This window comes from Vidua chalybeata, chromosome 1, assembly GCF_026979565.1.
Source record: "Vidua chalybeata isolate OUT-0048 chromosome 1, bVidCha1 merged haplotype, whole genome shotgun sequence".
NCBI classification, from domain to species: domain Eukaryota; kingdom Metazoa; phylum Chordata; class Aves; order Passeriformes; family Viduidae; genus Vidua; species Vidua chalybeata.
The window spans coordinates 131,729,810-131,751,318 of record NC_071530.1 but is presented as its reverse complement, the minus strand read 5'-3'; the positions used below and the strand labels follow the sequence as shown (position 1 = coordinate 131,751,318).

The following is a 21,509-nucleotide window of genomic DNA, read 5'->3' as shown; positions in this document are numbered from 1 at the left end:
GAAAACATTTTAAAAAATTAAACTCTTCATTTAAAAAACTTTTCATTAAAAAAATTTATAAGAAATTTATAGATTAATATAAACCCATTTATCTATGAAATAATGTATTGTAAATAAAAACCTACTTAGAATTGTTTTCCAAATTTGAGCACTGATGCTCAAAAAGTCACCTTTGTCACTAAAATTTTGTACTGTAATTAGATGAAATAGTACATAATAATAATCCACTACACAATCATAAAAAGACTAAATGGAAATTATAATCCAAAATGTATTGAAAAATATATTGTAGAAAAATATTTTTCTTAAGAGTCATGGAAGGCAGCTGCCTTATATAAAACATCAAAGTTAAAGGAAACATCAAAACTATCTAAAGACTATCTTTAGAGGTGAGGGGAATGAGTTCTTAGTTTACTAAGGCCACATAGGGTATTGACTGTGACATTCACAGGGTTTCACATGAGAAAACATTGCATATAGAAATATTTCAAAAAGGAAACATACACCACTGACAAACAAAAAGAGTGCAAGAGTGAAATAAAAAGTTGCAAGGCTGTGTCCAGAGACCTTATTGTCCCAGCTCAAGAGACAGAGATATCCCAAGACACAGAAGTACTTCAGGAAAAACCACTTTCAACACTGCTCATGAAACAAGTAGAAATCATATCAAAAGCTTGAGGACAAAGTGGGGAGCATGTACTAAAATATATGGCAAAAAAACAATCTGCAAAAATTCTATAATAATCGATCTATGACTAATTCCTCTTATTCATATGAAGGTTACAGTCATACATTCATCCTGTATAGTTTCCACAGCATAACTAACACTTGCATCTGTGCTGCTGCAGTAGGGTTTCTGCTCTGCCCTGTACAGGAGCTAACATACAAAATGCCCAACTCGGCTGGATTCCTAACCCATCTAGTCCAGTACACTGTCCTTGAGAGCACCAGGAGGAAACTGTGTTAAAAAACAGCAGAAACTCTGTCCACTTCCTGCAATCTGCTCCCCTCCTCCTCCCCAGGTATCCACAGCTGCTGCATGTAGGATGCCAGGGGTACATGTCTGTGTGGTCGTTTTAGTAACCATTTCTGGGCTTCTTGTCCATGAATTCATCCACTTCATTTCTGAACACACTGATAGTGTCTGTTCTCCACAACCTTCAGGGGCAACAAGCTCCAATTTTTTTTTTTTTTAAAGGCTTTAAACTATCTCCTCCTAGTGACATTGCTTTCCCCCAATCTTTTGTATGAATTGTTCAGGTCCACATTCAGCTTTATTAGTGTTGTTATGACTTTGTAAACTATGATCACAGCCCCCCTCAGCCTTCTCCTCTTCAGACATAAAAATCCCAGCCTTTTTAGTCTCTCCTCACAAAGAAGGTGCTCCAGCACCTTCAAGCTTTTTAGCCTCCCTTCTCTACTTCTGTAACTTCACTATGGCCTTCTTGAGTACTTTACAAAGCACCGAAGAAGTGGAACTACTACAGTTCTCTACAAAAGTGAAATGCTTCTTCTGTCTTGGTCTCCATCTCCATCCAGATGTCCAGTATTTTGCTGGTTTTTTTTTTGTCTGACACTGCACACTGATTCAATGATTTTATTTCTTCATTGCAGGACCTATTTCAATAATTTCTTCTTATCTTCTCTACCCAAATGAATCTTCAAAAAGTGAAATATGAACTAGGGCAAATAGTACCTTAACTTTCTCTTCAAAAGAGAAAAATGAATTTAAAATAAATAATTTATCAGCAACTTAATTATAGGAATGAAGGGCAGTGAATTTCTCCATTTTTTCAATATTCTGTGGTCTTTATGCAGTAACGTATTAGATTCTACACGTACTGCAGAAATTGGGGTATGAGGGAGGTAAAGAAAAGCAGGCTTTTTAAACCCTCCTTTATATTGTGCTTTATGGAACAAAGGGATCAATCCCCTCTCCTTTTCTTTAAAGGAATGAACATACTAGAAAAAGTACTACAGAGGAAATCCTAAAACAGAACCATTAACTAGCTGAGATTTTCTTTGAAAAGGCTTTTGCCAGCTCTGGTTACAATCTTTTCAGATTCACTCATGTACATATTTTTCAAATAACCAATAAAATTCTTTGCGGCTGTTTTCTATGGCAGACTCATATCACTGACTTGTAAATGTGATATCACTTTTAATGCTGCCTCTGTAAATATAACTAGAGACCATTTTAATGAATCATTACATTGTGAGCCAAGAAATCCTCACTCCTCCTGATATCCTAGCAAAGTTAGGCTATTTACACCTCAGCATCTCTGCCTGGTAAACTATAAAGTGCTTCACCCATATCCTGCACTGATGGCACTTCCAGAATTGGTACAGATGGTTTCACTGCTCATGTATTGAGGGCAAGCAGAAAGAAAGGATGGAGCTGTGAAAAAATCTTGCCGTATCACTTCACGGAAATGCTGCCCCTAATTAAGTTGCGGGCATATGCTGCTAAACCCAGCAATTTTTAATTGCTACACAGACATCAGTTAAGTCTGATGAAAAATGTTTTCAGAAAGCATGATTCAGTGGTGAATGACACTCTTATGGTTACTACATGATATTCTCTTGTTCTCCTCTATGCAGCAGAAATTTCTGCAGCTACCAGACATTTAGGTTATGCACGACTTGGCCAGAGGAAATGAAAATACGGTGTCACCCACTAAGCGACAACATTCCAGGGAGGAAAGCATCACATCTATATGACAAAGTGGAGGAAGAAATCACTGTACTTCTGGTTTCTGAATGGATCCTCTCTTCTCACACCTAAATAGATTTGAGTTGAAGCCTAGTTCTTTTCCTCTGCCTCTTTTTATCATTAATTTATCATTCTGGTCTATGCAAAGCACCTTTAGGAAGGTAAGAAAGTAGCTCTGCCTCCATCCCCGGTCACACTATAGGTTCTCTGTGCAGACTGCTGCAAGGGTGCTAATTGGTCCCAACTGCTGAGTTTCCTGTTATGCGGACATTCAACTACAGAAACTTTACTGAGACCCCAAAACAATTCATGCAGGTCACTGAACAGCACTCAGAAGGCAATTTCTGCTCAGTATTAAGCAGTATGGAATATGAGCCAGTGCCCAAAAGGTGAAAGACACCATATCCTATTACAGTTTTCCATGCCACCCGGTTTCACAATGAAACTTTGACTTATGTATGGTCTTACCACATATATTATAAACGTGAAGAATAATTTCCAAGACAGCTGTACATAACACAACTGGGTACAAAATAAAAGTGCAGAAGTATCACTGGAACTTTTTGCATCAATTTCAGCTCAGTAGAGCTCAGTAGGTGCTCAGTAGAGCATCAAGCCTCTCAACAATGTTTCAAAGTTAACCTGATGATATGCCTAGTAATAAACTTGGGAAGCATTTAGGTATTCCTCTAATGGGATAAGAAGATGAGAGGGAATGAGTCTCAGTATAACAACTCTAAAAAGATTCTTTGCTGCATTATGGAATAAATAGACCAATACTTTAAAGATGTCAAGAACAGCAATATCATCTTGCTGTTAGCAAATGTAATGGTAACATTTATCATTGGGCTGTATAATATCAATTCTCTTACTCTTTACATAACCCATTTAAAATGAACAATAAAAGTTTTCTTTAATTAGCTACTGGTGTGCATTAACATGATCATGATTAAACCATAAAAACCAACCGTACATTACTCTGGTCCCCTATCCCATGTGTTTTGAATTATTTTAGTTGAAAATGTACTTTGAGTCCCTTTTAAAAGTTCGACCTTCTGCTTTCAGAGAATTAAATGCATATTACTATAGTGGAGAAGATAATGTTTCAGACCTCCAGGCATATATTAAACACACTGGCAGCACATTAGACAAAATGCTTTACTTATTAGATACTTCCTATTCTAAACAGTGTCATCAAAGGCTAAAAACAAAATCCATATAAAAGCTGCACAATGCTTCCACACAGAACCTGTGCCAAAATCCCTGTACTTTCCAGCTAATGAGGAAAGGATGTGTACTCTTAACATATGAATGTAAGATTTTCCAAGCATTCACTTTAGGAAACAGGACTATTGATTCCACATGGCTTATGTTAAATGAAACTGTATTGGTAAAATAACCTTTAAGATATTTGGCATGATAACTATAATTAAACAGTATTCAAAGGAATAAAACAAAAGGGAATTTGGTTCCACAATAGCTAATTAAAATAAAATGAAAAAACACAGCATGTCATCTATCAAGATAAATTGTTATTGTTTGAGAACTATTTAAATACTGTTAAAATATACTTTTAGATAAAATCTGAAAGGACTGGAAAAATATTTGTGGTTTAAAAATGGATAGTTTGGTGAAGAAAAAATATAGGACGCTGAAATTTTAAGCTGAGATAATAGCTTTAAAGCCTTGAGCATAACCAGATGGTACTTCAATCAGAGGTATTCTACAGTTTCACTGTCAGAATAAGTTGCAATATGGAAAGGTTTTCAATAGCTAGAAAAAACACATCAAGATGATAGTTTACTTCTTAGATCACTTCAGTGCATTTTCTTGTCCTTTCACAGTTATATATCCTATCAATACTACACACCATAGAAAAGGTGTTGAAAGCTGCAATGGTAGCTGGGGAGCTGTGGTTAATTCTTCCTTTTCATGTGTTGAGATAGGTAACTTGACTAGCTTAACCTCTTGAGTTCACCAGGGCACATGGCACATATATCTATCAAGAGAAAGGGCATAGAAATGGCATGTCCTGTAGAACACACGCAGATAAGTACATCATAAAATCAAGGATCAATAAAGAGATTTGCTTTTCAACATTAGCAAGTAGTCCCATCTAAGGTCACTGCAATTTTAACCAGGTAAGTCTTATTTATTTTCCATTTCTGATCACAATACTTAGATGGTAGGGATGTCCTCAAAGTTTTCACTCCATGAAGAGCAGGAATAAAATCATCAAGGTATACACAAAACCTAACACTTTAGACCAATAACCAACACATTTACCAAATTAAAGCGAAGCGTTTTACAACAATTGGCAGATTTGCCACATTATATTTCTTAATCTCTCAAGAATTTTCAACAATAACAATGTAAGCATGTGCAAATTTCACTATAAACATTTTAATGTTCTTTTTCTGGTACTTCACAGAATAATTCTTTAATTAATAGAATAACTGTAAGCAATATAATCTTTAGAAGTGTAGCTGCTCTAGAGGAAAAGCATCTACATCTGCATATTTTTTCCAGCTTCTCATATTAATTATGGTCATATAATGACACTATTGAAGTAAAATTTCCACTCATTTCTTAACTCTGATCAAAACCCTTCAGCCAATCATGAGCTCATGCTTCACATTACATAAGTTATGGAAAGACTCACAAGTGTGAAACCACAAAATCAAAGTGCCAATCACATCTGCTCCATCACTGGTGTATGTGACCTAGTTTTATTCCTTTTTCTAAAAAGTATTAATATTTACATGGAAATAAAAATCTTGCCTAGTGGACAGAGTAAGTTACAGAAAAGGAATATGCTCCATTTTTCTTTTCCGTTGCGCTTAAACTGGAATTACAAAGGTAACACTGGATAATTTCTTCCTTTGTACTTAGTACTTCATCTACTGCATTGAGAGGTTTCCGACAGTTTAGAAATTTAGTTAATGTATCATTGTTATCTAATAGACCTTTGTTTGACACATTGCTCTACTGAACACTTCAACTAAAAAAAAAAATTATTATGTTATGCATAAGTTATATGACTGAATTCAATTCTGACCATTATTAAAATTATTTTCCAAACTGACATTAATTTTCACATGGAAAATATAATCAAAGACACACATACAAACATATTTGACTATTAAATTTTATCCTCCAGTGTAATAAAGTTCCAAATTAAAATTTCAGTCCTACTATTAAAATTAGACAGATTGCTTCTACTTGTATCAATCCAACTGCAGAAAGAATCTTTTATAACATGAACCTAAAACTGTCCTCCAAAAGGGAACTATTAAATCAAGCCAAAATGAGGCAACAAAAATAGCAGTAGATGTCTGAAGTAGTTTATTTCATAAAAGTCAAACGGGTTTTTTCCTCAAAGGAGTTTTCTTTTCAAACAGAATCTGTAGCAAAACAAATGATGCCAATTTGAAGTGTAATTGTGTATATGAGCTTCTGGACCTACAGAATTACTTCAGATGGGAATTGTAGTTTTCACAATACTGCAGGAATTACATGCAAGTTGTGATGGCAAGGAGCAATACAAACTCAGCTTCTTTGTGCATTGTTTTCCCAGCTCATCAAAAGTAAAGTAAGAGGCTACATTCTGTTAAACACTGATGCAAATATTCATAAATCAAAGCTGTGTTAAATGTTCCAATTGTAATATGGAAATCCAAGTGCTAAATCCTTTCTAATGCCAACAAAATTGTTTTTTTTCATCTTAATACAAACAATATGTTTCTTTTGCTACCCTGTGAAGGCCAGTAAGAAACTTGAGTTCAATTTTTTTTCTTTCCAAATAAAGGCTTTCAATTTAAAAAGACCAGGCTGAAATTTGGCAGAGTTTTTTTTCTTTTTTTCCCCCACAGCATTTTTTCATTAATATTTTTACTAAAAGCATTAGCTTTTTTGCTGTTATTTTTCAAATTTAATTTAAAAATTTAAGTTTATATCTTTGCTTTTATACAAAAAATATTGGCTTAAACCACACATTTATTTTAGACATGGCGAGGGTTTGCTCAGTTTTGCACACTTTTTTCTGGGTTTTTTTTTTGTTTATTTTTGATTGTTTTAGTTTTTGTTTTGCGTGGGTTTTTTGGGGGGGTGGTGGAGGGGGCATTGTTTTGGGTTTTTTCTCTGTTTAAAGCCAAGAAATGGCATTTTCCCATGAGAGTCGTCTTGCACGTTTCATTTGGATATTTTCAAAAGCAATAGTTGAAACTTCACCCTGATTTTGCTCACGTACAGTACAACCACGGGATCAGGCCCAGCCAAGCAGAGGTTTAGGAAAGGCAGATCCTGCCTGACCAAGCTGATCTCCTTTCATGACCAGGTGACCTGCCTAGAGATGACTGTTGATGTAGTCTAACTGGACTTGTGCAAGAAGACATTGAGGTGCTGGAGTGCATCCAGAGAAGGGCAACTGAGCTGGTGAGGAGTGTAGAGAGTAAGTCCTACAGGGACTTACTATCCAGGAGAAGGATATTAACATTCAGAAACTATGAAGGAGGTGGGATTGTTTAGTCTGGAGAAGAGAGGGCTCAGGGGAGACCTTATCGCTCTCTACAAATGCCTAAAGGGATTACACCAAGGTCAGGGTCAGCCTCTTCTCCCAGGCTAATATTGAAAGTGTAAGAAAAAAGTCTCAAGCTGTGCCAGAGGAGGTTCAGTTTGGACATCAGGAAGAATTTCTCCACTGAAACTGTGCTTAAGCATTGGAATGGGCTGCCTAGGGAATTGGTGGAGTCACCATCCCTCAAGGTCTTCAAGAAAAAAAGGGATGTGGCACTTAGCACTATGGTTTTGTTCCCATGGTGGTGCTTGTTCAAAGGTTGGACCCAATGACCTTGACCCTGGAGGTCCTTTCCTACCTTATTGATTCTACAATTCTATGACCTTCTCTAACATTTCAGTATCAAGATTTTGGTATCAGACTAATTTTACCAGTCTTAGTTTTGATCACATTTCTGTGCAGTTTAAATTATATTAAATATGGAAATATTAGAAATATCATTCACTGTTATGACTTCCAAACAAGAGAAATTTAACATATTTACTCCCATTGGAGTAAACTTGAATATTCTCCCATTGAATAATATTTAGCATTATGTAAAGTAAATCAAAAGATGCACAAGGAAACTGCCAAATATCTAGCAATTATGCGAACTGGAATTTAACAAAGCCTCAAAAGAAAAATTTAGGCATAATTTTCTAAGAGAGGATGAATGAATGTATGAACAATAAAAAGTCATTATTGCAATGTGGTAAAGTAACTTGGTACTTGACTTTCATAATACAGACTCTATCTTCAGCCTCTTAAATGAGAAACTGTACAGTTAAATGAATTATTCCCAGAATCAAATGGTACGATCTTTTTCTTACTATATATTAGATACTTTATCCATTTTGAGCATTTTAAAGGCAATTAAAATAACTAAATCCACAGGAGATTAAAAGATTTCATGAACAGATGCTGCCTAACTAAACAAACTTCATTCTACATTATTTCCAGTAATATAAGTCAGACTGAGTCAGACTACATGCTACGAACAGAAAAATCCACAGTGCAGGAGTCTCCAGTGAGAAATATTCAACTGCTGGCACGCTACTGCTCACTGAAACATGTGCTGCGATCTTGACTGCCTCAGGTTTTAAAGCTGCTGGATGTCCAGAAAATTATCTATCTGGACCTTACTGCCTTTTTTTTTTTTTTTTTTTCCCTTAGGTTACTACATCTCACCTATATCAACTTGTATCTAACTGATCTTTGACTAAACAATGTTTCAATTTGTTGAGAATATTTTAAAGACTACCTGAGGAAGTAAAGCACATGAAATGGCATATGAACTAAAACCTAAAAATTAGAAATTCCAGAATATGTTTCTTTGGTAACTAGGCCATGACAAAATATGCCCATTTTTAGCATGTTGTTTGTCTCAGCCTTGCTGTACAATTCCATGCTAAACTGAATTTGTGTCTCCTCGTTTGTGCCTTATGTGACAGTAAAACAGCCAGTTCAGGGCCTTGAAGTATCTAAAAAAATAAATCCAGGAAGAAAAAACAACAAACCAACCAAAAAACCTGAGAAAAAATGTACTTGTTTTTTTGGCCTGTTCTGTTTCCTTCATGGGTTCACTGTACAGTGAAGGAAAATATATCAGCTCATCTTTGATTAACTTAAGCCTCAAAATTGCATCCTAAATCGTGCCCGCTGAATTGGTTTAAAACAATTAAAAGAATATGGCATTGGAGCAGGAATGAAAGGGTGCCTTCGGGGTGGGCGACACATGGAGCTGCATCTCCAGCCTCCTCCGACTGCTCAGGCCCGGAGTTCTCCTGCGCCCTCAGTCTCGGTGCTCAGAGGCTGCTCCAAAGCACCCAGCGCGCGAGTCATGCTGAGATTGCACTTTATATCTCACTGGAAAATCAGGGGAGAACTCTTGTGAAACACATCCTGCAGTAGTCTGACATTTTCAAAGCTTTTATCTGCAGTTCTACGGTGCCATTAGAGCCATTCAAATTGTGGGATGGTAACAACGTTGAATTCCATCGGCAGGCCCAGATACAAACAGTTTACAAAGTTTACTTCTTAAAGAAAAACACTTCTGACCTTTACATGCTTCTATATGGTATTACTACGATGGACTAAAATAAAGATGCAAAAAGACTGCACATATTACTGAATATTGTTTACATATACTGTTTTTCCATAAAAATGTTTTTCCAGTTTTGGACCATGAAGTTCCTTTTGGTTCACTAACAACTGCTGATTTTTTGGTTTTGTTTTTTTGTTTGTTTTTCTTTTTTCTTTTTTGTTGAGTGTTATTAAAATACTTTCCTAAGCATTATTCTAAGTATAATTTTTTTACTGGCATAAATTCCTTTGCTGTGGTGGGCTTGCTCACAGACATAACTGGGAAATGACCACTTGCTCACAGACATACCTGGGAAATGAACCACTCAACCAAGACCAGACTACTCAGAAATTACATTGTACAACAATTATTTAATAGAAATACAATGGGTAAAACTTCCAGGTAAAACTTCAATGTGTAATGAACACTTATCTTGTGTGGAGAAGGCACTACTGCCTCTATAATGAACGTTATCAATAGAATGTAGAACAGTTATGTGCCCACCTCCCACTGAAAAAAAAATAGTTTGGCAGATAATTTATTTGTGATTCTGAATGTCTCCTCCTCTGTTCCTGTTTTGAAAGGCAAAGAATCAGCCAAAAAGGATAATCTGTAGAGACCAGAGAGCCTATCCTAGCAGAAAAGCAAAAAAGACATACAAACTACTGCAAGAGAACAGGTGAACTAATGCAAACACACAAACCTAATTATCCCTGTAGCTCTGTGAAGAAAAAAATGCCCAGCTTTCTAAAATCATGTCTTAAATTGCTGGTCTTCAGACAAATAGCAGTTTTATGAAACTTGTAGACAGGACCCTTACTCAGAAAAGCTTAACAGATTTTCAGTTTTAGGGATTCTCTAATTCAAACAGCTCTCCAACAGTCTGAAATAATTGTCACTGCTAATTTCTGAGGATACTTTACTTTACTAAGTCATTATTCCTCCACTGTTTTGATGGAGAAAGTTAAAATTAGTGGAAACCTTTACTTAGGATGAGTCAAGAATGAAGCTTCCAGTCTTGATTCATACAATGAGTCACAGGTAATCTGGGGGGAAGGTACAGTCTCAGTGAAATGAAGAACTGGAAATATTGCCTAGGAGCATGTACTGAGGAAAAAAAGTGCTAATATGCAAGATTATTAAGCAAACCCATTAGGCACAGCTTAACCACTGAAGCTGCATACTATGTATAAACAACTGAGAACTTTAAAATGTCTTCTCTCTAAAAAGGTACTGGCAGCCAACTAGCTGCAGAGATAAGTTCAGAGAAATTCGAAATAGCTGCAAATCTGAATTTGATTCAATACATGTTATTAGCATCATATGCATGACTCATACCAATCTTTTATCAGAATCATAATCTATGATTTCACCATTTGATATAGCAACCAGTAACTCAATCAGAGGGAAGCTAGCTGTAAAAATTGAAGTATTGTCCTGCTCTTTAATCTCCTGCATACTCATGAGAAACAATCCTCAATGTAAGTCAGTGTGACAAGGACCTCCTTTATCTAAATGGGAATACCAACAGTACCAGATTGTATCAGACTTATCAAAGCCACAGACCCTATGCATGTACCTTGTAGCCCTGCCACCAAAGCATGACACTGCACTAAAACTTAGTTCACTGTAATTTTACTAGACTGGATTTTGTGGCAGAATACATAAAACACATTAGAAAGAAATTAAATAGACCTAGGCTCTTTATTATCCTTCCACTCTGTACACTGTGTTTCCATGAAGAAACACTACTACTTTCTCTGCCCCACTCAACCAAAATTCAGCAATTTTTAAATGTTCAAGAAAAGTGGAAAATTATTATTGCTGACACAATGAACTTCCCTGCAAACAAGACACAGAACAAACAGAATTGTTGGGATTCAGAGAAGCTCAGAAGCCCACACAATTCTAGAAATTAATGTTGATTACCAGGAGAAGGATATTAACATTCAGAAACTATTGTCTACCTATGGAATCTTCAGCTGAAGTGTAAAGTTCAAATTATACTCTTCCATTCAAAATATTTAGTTTTAACTCAGGTATCTCAAAATTCTCATAGCATGACTACAGATGCAGCTTGTGCAGCATTGCAAGGGATGAATGAAATTGCAAAACAGTTCAAAATGTTAAAACACGCCACTTACTCAGATTTGAAGTGTAAAACTAAACTGCATTTCTAAACATTGCAGGCTAACACAGAACTCAGATCTTCTGTCATGAGAGGTTTTTGCTGTGTGAAAACTCTGTGCATGTGTGTGCATCCACATATGTACTCATGTCCTTTTGAGTAATCCTCACATGTTTTGCCTTCATGTCTGCAAAATGGACCCTTCCTCATAAGGCTTCCTACTTTAGTGTGAATTTACTTCATCCCTAAATATATTATTTTTAATTGAAAAGTAAGATTTCTGCTTTGAAGATTGTTAGAAAAAATACACCCATTCTCCCAATATAAGAACAGCATCTAGGTTACTACTGGAATAAGAATATGAAGTATCAAGAAGTACTGCACAGTCCTTCAAAAAGATACCACCCAATTGGTTTTGGCAACAAAATCAAATGATGAGACAGAGCTTCCTAAGAACGGAAACAGGGTATGGCAATGACTCAAGATACTGGCAAGGACTTTATTTTGATAGTGTCCTTGAACTAACCAAAATATCTGTTATTTTCAGGAAAACATCTGACAAGTGGCTATGTGGGAACCCAAGTACTGGTAAAGCTACCAGGAAAATGATGCAAGTATTATTCAGCTATTCCAGCTAAGGGTTTTTATTGGCATTCTCAAAAAGTTACACTTTTGGCACTCCCTCTGACACTATTGAGCTACAAGATTATGTTTAAAACATATGAACAGCTCAATTATAAATATTATCATAAGACTTTAATGTCATATACATTTTAAAAAAAAATAGCCATTCTACAAATTTTAACCACTCCACAAAGCCATTAAATCTAGTGAGTCTACTTACTATCTAAGTGGATTAGATTAATCTTTGGAAAAATCTTTTCTAAGAAAATCAAGTTATGCATGGTGCAAATTTTCTGCATCAACTCTATGCATATGTATGTCTCAAATGTGCTAACTTTTTTACATGTCTTCATGTTACTATATATTTGGAAAAAAACACACAAATTGATTTGTACAGCTTCCTTTGACATGTCATGGTTTCAGGCCATCAACATTAGCAGAAGTAGAAAATATGTGCCACCTTACAATTAAACATTCACCATCCTAAAAAGCTGCTGCTACAGAACATTGATTTAGATGAAACTGATTCAGATGCCACTCCTTCACTAAGGTATAATGAATAAGAAACTTTTGATGATAGACTTCCCTTTTTTTTTTTTAGTTTCAAAATTATAGTTATAAAAATTTAGTTATAAAATTGCTAAGTTATAAAATATAGCTAATTCTGCTCAGCATACAACTGCTTGTAGATGGTACAAGGATAGTGTTGCAGCTCTGACTCATGCAAATTAATTTCACAGGAAACAGGAACCACTTAATTCTGTCAATAACACAACCTGGACCCCCTGGACAACTTTGATCCATTAGATGTTATATACAGAAAAGGCTACGCTCTTTTATCTTTAAACCCACTACTAATTAAAAGAAAATTTATTCACGCAGGTATTTTTGTCACTTTTCAAAAAGTATGAAGACCTCATGAATTTCTGACAGAACGGACAAGTGAATTTGTGAAAAAATAGCCACATTTGTTTCCTGACAAAATCTCAGGCATGAATAACGGAATGTATCATTCTACTAGACAGTCTTAGATGATACAACATTACCTGAATCTGAAAACAGAGTACAACATGACTGGAAAAATTGAAAAATTAGGATGGCAGCCAATATAATCACCAGCAGTACACTCAGCAAATTAATAAACAGGATAAATAGGATAGTACTTGCTTAATAAACAGGATAGTACGAAAGTGGAATTCTGAAGAAAATCAATATGAAACTAAGCAGAGTATTTATCCCTAGGTGATCAGTTGGTCCATCACAAGCCACAGAAGTGACTGAACAGTGAATACTGCCTACTACTGAATAATGTCTTTCCCTCAGTGGCAATACCTGTTTTGGTTTGTCACCATACTTCTCCTGTTTTTTTTTTTTTTTTTTTTTTTTTTTCCAAAACAAATTAAAAAATAAATTAATATTGAGACTTCTATTCTGCTTTCTAATTTGGCTGAGAACACAACATATAACATACTGTTTAAGGAAGACTGACATATAGGGTGAGTATATTAGATTTATTTACTTCTAAAAATAGGCTAAAATTAATGAAAAAAACGTTACCTTTGAGAGAATTTCAGCGGAAAAAAGTGAGCATTCTTCTCATAAAGAAACCAGAATTTCAAACCTAAGTTTCTCACTGCCCACTGAGTATACCTTCAATTAATTCTTTACTGGCTTCTGTCCTTTCCCTTTATATTTCTCATTTTTCTCTTTAAGGAAAAAAAGTATTATTTTGCTTTAGAATGAAGGAAATTACAGAATCCATGTGCTTATAATTCCTGTCAAGGATCAAGTTTTCCACAGTACTAGCAGGTGATGTTCCATGCAGGGAAGAAACAATAACTGGAGCTGTCTAAAGGTAATGTTGCCACAGCATCAAACTCTTCTGTATAGCAGCATTAGGTGACTGAAAGGAGAAGATTAGTCGAGATCAAAGAATGCAGAACCCTCAGTCTCACACCGTGTGACCCAACACTGCAACTTCCCCGCCTTGTCAGACGCCTTAGCAAATCATCACTGTGACACATCCAGTGTCACACTGTGAGAAAGCCCAAGCACATGTTCTCTCACACTTCTCAGGGTGAGTTTGGGCCACCGTCCTGCCTTCAGTGATTTTGTCCTGCATAGATGCCAACCACCAACTATACTTGCTCTTTATGGCAAACCTATAGCAATTCTTACACAGTTCATGGACTTCTAATTTTTTTTCCCTCGAAAATGAACCAATATGATTTCTTGAATGTGTTCTAATCAAAAGAAAAAACTTTGAATTTTGGACCTTTTTAATTGCAATATTTGTATTATCATTGTAATGAATTCTTCAGATTATTTTGGTCAGTACATTAAATGATCAGAAGTGGTGAAGTTTTAAATTAACTTTACATACCATTCAGTTATTATTTTACTTGGATAAGAAAGCACAATGTTATTGAAGATAATTATAATAAAAATAATTCACAAGTTAACATCAAAATATTGTTAGGCATGATATGGAATACAGAGATTGGACAGAATGTTTATGCCTCTTAGACTATATTACTAAGAGTAGTGTAAGACAATAAATGCAATTCATTGAGCAGACCCAAGAAGGTCTGGTTCAGATAATCAAGAACTGTAGGCTAAAAAGAAAAAAAAGTGGACTGAAATCCCACTTGCACTTAAAACTCATGTAAAAATAATTCTATCCCATTACACTCTATTTTAAAACATCTGGAAAAATAGCAAAAGAGAAGAGAAAAAAATCTGTAAAACTTAGACTTTAACTAGTACTGATGGGAACATAGAGGAAAACCAACATTTCAAGGTTGCTGTTTGCTTTTTTCCCATCTCTAATTTTTTATTTTGCTGTTACAATTTATTTTTTCCAGAAAATAACAACAACCCCTATGAGATGTTTTCCCATTAGATTTGTTCCAGCATGGGAGTCTTTAAACACTATTGATATGAAGCTTCACAGTATTCTAGAGAAATACTTGAATTTTTCTTTTCATTAACAATACAAAATATCCTTCTGTGTTGAAGCAAGGAATAGTTGGAAGAATGCTATTTATGAACTTCTTTGTAGATTATTGTATTGGGTAAATTCCTCCCCAGCTATATTTTATGTGAAATTTTGATATGCAAGAACATCTTATCACCTTAATTTAACTGGTCACAGAAAACAGTAAGGAAAATGTCATAGAAACTGGTCTTGAATCATTAAGTGCTTTTACAGCTATCCGATACAACTTTCCATTATTTTCCCCCACATAGTCTCTATGCTTGTGGACATCAAAAATCAGCAGCAAAACCCGGTTTCTTCCTAGCAAAAAGGAAATACATTTTGAATTTGTAATTTCAAGTCTGGTTTTACTATAGTAAGAACTCTTTACCTTGTCAGTTTAGTATCTATCTTATTTAACATGTTTGTTGATCTTGCTCAACAACGTAAGTCCAAATGCTTATTGAAGAGACTCTTCACTGTAAGATAAAAAAATTCCTAATTATCTACATTGAAGAGAGACTATAAACACTTTTTCCCCCTTTATTTTTGTATTTGCAGGATCTAAGCATGAAGATCTCTTTAAAGAGCCATTTTCATTACAACAATCAGTTTGAACATTCTTTTTTTTCCCTTGTAATTCTAGGAGAGAAACTAAAGGTCACATCTTTATAGCAAAACATATTTTCCTTTGTCTCCTACTTCTTAATTTTTCCTTTTCACATTTTAAGGACATTACACAGATTGACATGAAATGCAATTCTTCCTTATCAAAACTTTGTGAGCTTTTAGGTAATGGAAGTTGTTGCCTTTTCAAATCCATCTGGGATGTACAAGGCACAGTCTCAATTTGAAGCACACAGAAGTGGCCTCACTGTGCAGGAATGAAAGCGAGACATTTCCTAACTCCAGTGACACAAATTAGAGCTACTTTGGGGATCTAGCTGTGGTATGTGCTTAGAAACTACAGCTTTCTGCAATCCTTCTCAACTGTGAAAACGCTTCTCTGGATTTATTCCATTGTTTCCAAATCCATAAAACCAACATAGTGAGGATAACCAAGCCTAATTTTAAGCTAACCCTTGTCAAGTTGCTTGAGAATCTAAGTATTTAAAATCTAAATAATCCAAATTTTGTTACTTTCTCTTTACTTTGTTACTTCATTTCTGGTATCTGAAACTTTACATTTTGTAACCTAGTTAGAAGCATTAAAATAGCTTACTCTTTGAAATGAACAATCATTAAAATAAGTTACTAACAGTAACTAACAGTTACTAACTATTCATGCAAAAAGGCAGTCTACAAATCCCAGGTCATGAGATTGTTGCTAACAATCTTATCAATAAACTGAACATATTAATTCCAGCTGCAATAAATTTGTGATTCTTCAGTTAAGGTGGTTAAGATCCATCAGAAAGCATCTCATAGCCCAGGACATCAAACTTGTGGTAGTACATGCTGCGTGACCTGCTGTTCCCTGGAATGAAGATTCAAAGCTCTAAAACATGGGCATAACTGAGCAGGTACACAAGACCTGATCAGGAATTGTGCAAGCTACCAAAACAAACAAACAAACAAAAAAAAAAACCAACAAAAAAAACCAAAAACAAACAAACAAAAAAACCCCAAAAAACAAAACAAACAAAAAAAAACCAAAAAAACAACAACAAAAAAACCAACCAACCAACCAACCAAACCAACAACAACCCAAAACCCAAAAAAACCCCAAAAAACCCCCCAAAAAACCTCTGAAAAATATTTTATTGGTCCACATTTCAATACCTACTGTTTCTGGGGCATTACTAATACCATAGACTAAGTTAGCTCTCTTTTCACTACAACAAATACCAAAGGCATAATGAAAAAAGTTTTGAAACCCTCAGGAAGTTATTTTTACACAGCATTAGCTTTTTTAATGTGCCAACACATTTCAGGATATCAAGACATACCTAAATTCAACTGATTTGTATAAAATACAAAAAACAAGAATGTTTTGGCTCTTGAACACTGATTACCTTAGATTTCAGTAATTAAAAGACAAAATATAAACAGCTTCATCAAAAGAAACTGGCAAATGGGAATGCCAACTTCTCAAAGTTTCAACATACTAAAAATACTTCCAATTACACAAGCTTTCCATAAGAATACTATCCAGTCAATACAACATCTGTGCAACATGTGGATCTGCCATTTCACACTTTGACTGTCTGGCTTCTTAAGTAGTATTATCTGGAACTTGTTTTACCGGTTTTCTGAGTGTTATTTTTTTCTAAGCAAAATACAAATGGAAAACAAATTTATGCTCATTTTCAACATATTTTTTTTTCATTTTTCATACAAGTAATTAATAGCCTTAATTACAGTGTAATTAAGTTGCTCATTACTCAAAAGTTTGCTCTGCTTAAGTATCATCAACAAGAATAAATGCTATAAACTATTAGCTATCATTCCTTCAAATTTTATGTGTGATGCAGTTGTAACAGCACTTTTGTACATATATGCTGCTGACCATGTTCTTTATCTTACAGTGAAATTACAGCAACAACATGCTGATGAGATTGCCATGAACCGAAATAAAGAATGTAACAATCCTACTGAGTCAGAACAAAGATCTTTTTAGACTCCTGTTCTCTGAAAGTAGATGTAATTGGATGCTTTGAGGGAAAAAAAAACCAACATAATTAAAGAAAGCACAGAGGAATACTTCTTCAGCATGCTCTTCCAGACTTCCTGAGCCAACATATTACAGGACTTTAAAACTTATCAGAAAAGCTTTTTTAAGCCTCATCTACAGCAACAGAGAATGACTTACACCTTCTGCAAATATTACTGCAGTATGTCTAATGTGACAAATCAGTACACAGTCAGATTTAGCCCGGCTAGGAAGGAATCAGCTGACATAGATGAGTTTTCTGTGCCTTCTCCCTTTTGGACACTTCTCAGTTATTAATTAGTTCACTTTAATGGTGCATTGTTTGTTACTCACTCACGCATTTGCTTATTCTTGTTTGGGTTATCTGAGCAGATAGGAGCTGTACTTCCCCCAGCCTTGCCCATTATTGGGATGAATACAAGTAACATGCTGCTCACTTTGAAATAGCCAATATTTATAGTAGTTAGAGTCCAAATATAATTTTTGTGGTAAAAGAACAAAATGCCAAAGTTGAAATTACTTTGGCTCCCCCCTAGAATTAATATCATTTATTCAGGAAGCTGGTGGGTTGTTGCTGCAATTTATCAGAACACAGGGGTTTGCCCTATGAACATGTCACACCTGCTGATGGGGTTTACTCAGTGATTGGCCATGAGCCAGATCTTCTATTCTAGAAGCAGAATATCATTTACCAAGGTGACATACACTGGTCACTTATGCGGCCTAGGAAGAGTGCTCAAAGGCCAAATACCTAAAAGCAGGCTTTAACAAAGCAGAAAACATTAGCCAGCAGGTCATGCCTGGAATTTCTGAAAGAAAACAAAGATGTGCCCACACCAGGTTTCTCCTGTTTGGTTCAACACTCCCTCCAGGCAAATGACACTTTGTGCCCATTGCCTGTTGGCTCTGACTGCAAATTATATTTGACATATGTATTAGCTATGAAGAAAAATTTCTATCAGATGCTTCAAATCCCAGATCATTCTTTGTGGAACTGTTTTGCTAGCACATCTGAGTCCATACTTCATCAGCTCAGTTGCTCCTGCAGTTCAACAAGAAGATTTTTTTTCATGTATTTTGTGGGGGAAAGTAACTTCTTAAGAATTGAATTTGTGCAGGACCTACTGTATTCTAATGGCTAACAACACATTAGTATAATACCAAGCACATTAAAGAACTTTGGAAGGTTTGTTCATTGCTTAGGCAAAATTAAAAGAATGCCAGCCAGGGGCAAGGGAGGCCTGAGAGGGATCCAAAACAGGGACAGCTTTTTCATTTCTAGTTAAACTGTGAGAAAACATTTCCGTATTTTCAAAAACTGATCGTTGACTGCTGCATTCCTCACTACAATTAAAAACTTGTGAATAAGTATGATTGAAGGAAAAGATGATGAGTTTGTCTATTCTTTCAAGAAAGAGCTTATCCTGTTTTGATTAGTATATTAGATGCCTATCTGAATTTCAGACTGTATAGGATAGCTAGGGACTTGTAGCCTACAGAAACATGCATTTGGGCTAGCAGAAAATAAACAAACAAGACTACATAACCTGAGAAACAGGGATGAGGCAAAGTGAGCACTGGCTGAATGGCAGGTCTCAGAGGGTTATGATCAGTGGCACAGGGTCTAGTTGGAGGCCTTTAACTACTGGTGTCTCCCAAGGGTTGGTACTGGATCCAGTCTTGTTTAACTTTTCATCTCTGACTTGCATGAAGGGGCAGAGGCCTCCTCAGCAAGTTCACTGATGGCGCAAAGCTGGGAGAAGCAGCTGATATCCCAGAGGGCCGTGCAGCCTTTCAGAATGACCTTCAGAATCCCTGGAGAGATGGGCAGGGAACCATCTGGAACTCAACAAAGGTGAATGCAGAGTCCTGCACCTGGGGAGGAATAGCCCCAAGCACTAGTACAGGCTGGGGGCTGACCTGCTGGGAAGCAGCTTGGAGAAGGATCTGGGGGTCTTGGTGGACAGCGAAACGGCCCTTGTGGCCAAAAATGCCAAAGGTATCCTGCAGCGTTGCGTTCTTCTCGTCCCGGTCCAGACGGCTTGGGAGCCCAGCTAATGGTGCTGCCTCTTGGCCGGACCGGGGTTGCCGCGTGTATGCGGAGCTCTGGGGTTGAGCCTCTGTGTGGGCCAGCCGCGTTCTGTAGCCAGCGCTGAGAGGAGGTAAAGGGGCGAAGGAAGGCACACCTTGTCCTGCGTGGCTGGAGAATGTTTATTCCTGCATCGCCGCCGCGGTGGCTGGAGCGGCGCCTGTCTCCTAGTGCGTGTGGTCAAGATGGCGCCAGGAGAAAGGGAGCACGGGGTTATATGGGGGGCGGGCAGACAGGGGCGGAAGCCCCCCTCGCCCAGTGGGGACAGGCAGCGGGGGAGTGACGTGGACCACGGCAGCCAACGGGAACACAACAGGGGTGGGTACAGGGTTCTGGGACGAATGGGATTGCAGGGATAGGGTGACTGACACAGAAGTTTCAGGAATGAACAGGGGGTGGCTACAAGAATGACATGGGAAAGCTCATATGGCAGACAACCTGGAGTGAACCACTGTGAGGGAAAAATCGGGGTACATAGAACTGGCTAACATTTATTAAAACCCCTAACTGAACCAGCCCAGGATGCAACAGTATCCTATGGTGTGTTAGAAAGAGCATCACCAGCAGGTTGAGGGAGGCGATCCTGCCTCTCTACTCAGCTCTGGTGAGGCCTTATTTGGAGTGTTGTGTCCAGTTCTGGGCTGCTCAGTACATGAGAGATGTGGAGCTCCTGGAGAGAGTCCAATGGAATACTATGAAGATGATGAGGGAGACCTCAGTTATGAGGAAAAGTTGAGGAGCTGGGCCTATTTAAGAATGACCTTAGAGGAGATGACTGAGATGGGAGTTTATCAATGTCTATCAGTATCTGAAGGGAGGGTGTCAAGAGGATGGAGCGAGGCTCTTCCTGGTGCTGCTGAGCAATAGGACAAGAGGCAGTGGGCAGAGAGTGATGCACAGGAAACTCCACCTGAACATGAGGTGCCTTTACTGTGTGGGTGACTGAGCACTGGAACAGGCTGCCCAGAGAGGGTGTGGGGTCTCTCTCACTGGAGATAGTCAAGAACCATTGGGACACAATCCTGTGCCATGTGCTCTGGAGGACCCTGCTTGAGCAGGGAGGTTGGACAGGAGAATCCACTGTGGTTCCTTCCAACTTAACCCACTCTCTGATGCTGTGATGGAGGGGATAAGGACCATAGGGAACATAAAGTGACTGAATGCTTCCAATGGACATCCTCTGGAAAATATTTCAGATGTTTCAAGTTGCCTTGAATTTTAAAAGCAATCATCTTCTCTTCATCTAGAGCCATAATCCTCACAGAGATATTGTGAAAAGAAAGTAAGCATTTCTAAGTCCCTTTTTGTTTTTCAAGGAAGATACAAAGTAACTGTTAGTGCAGTTATCAGACAGGAACAATCTTTAGGACAAATTTAAAGAAATAATTTTTGTATACATAATTTTTTTCCAAAGGTCTAGCCTTAATCTTAAGCTTATTGGAAAGTAAAAGTTGCTAATGACCTCAGTGGCCATATTTGAGGAGTGTAACATTCACTGACTTGCAGTTAGATATGTTACTCATGCATTCCTACATGGTCAGCAGCAGACCAAGATGTGTGTTGGTTTGCATTTAATTTCTTTTTCAAAGAGGAGTTCTTGTGTTTTCTGCTTCTAAATGATAGTATGACAAATAAGTCTTGCCAAAAATCTGCAGGTGGTAAGTGATGGACACCAGGAAATAGATTC

General features: G+C 36.8%; 1 protein-coding gene across 4 annotated transcripts in view; it reads right to left on the bottom strand.

The window, feature by feature from the left end:
• Positions 1–21,509, bottom strand: part of VPS13B (vacuolar protein sorting 13 homolog B) — a 429,986-nt gene that overhangs the window by 117,771 nt on the left and 290,706 nt on the right. The window lies entirely within an intron of this gene.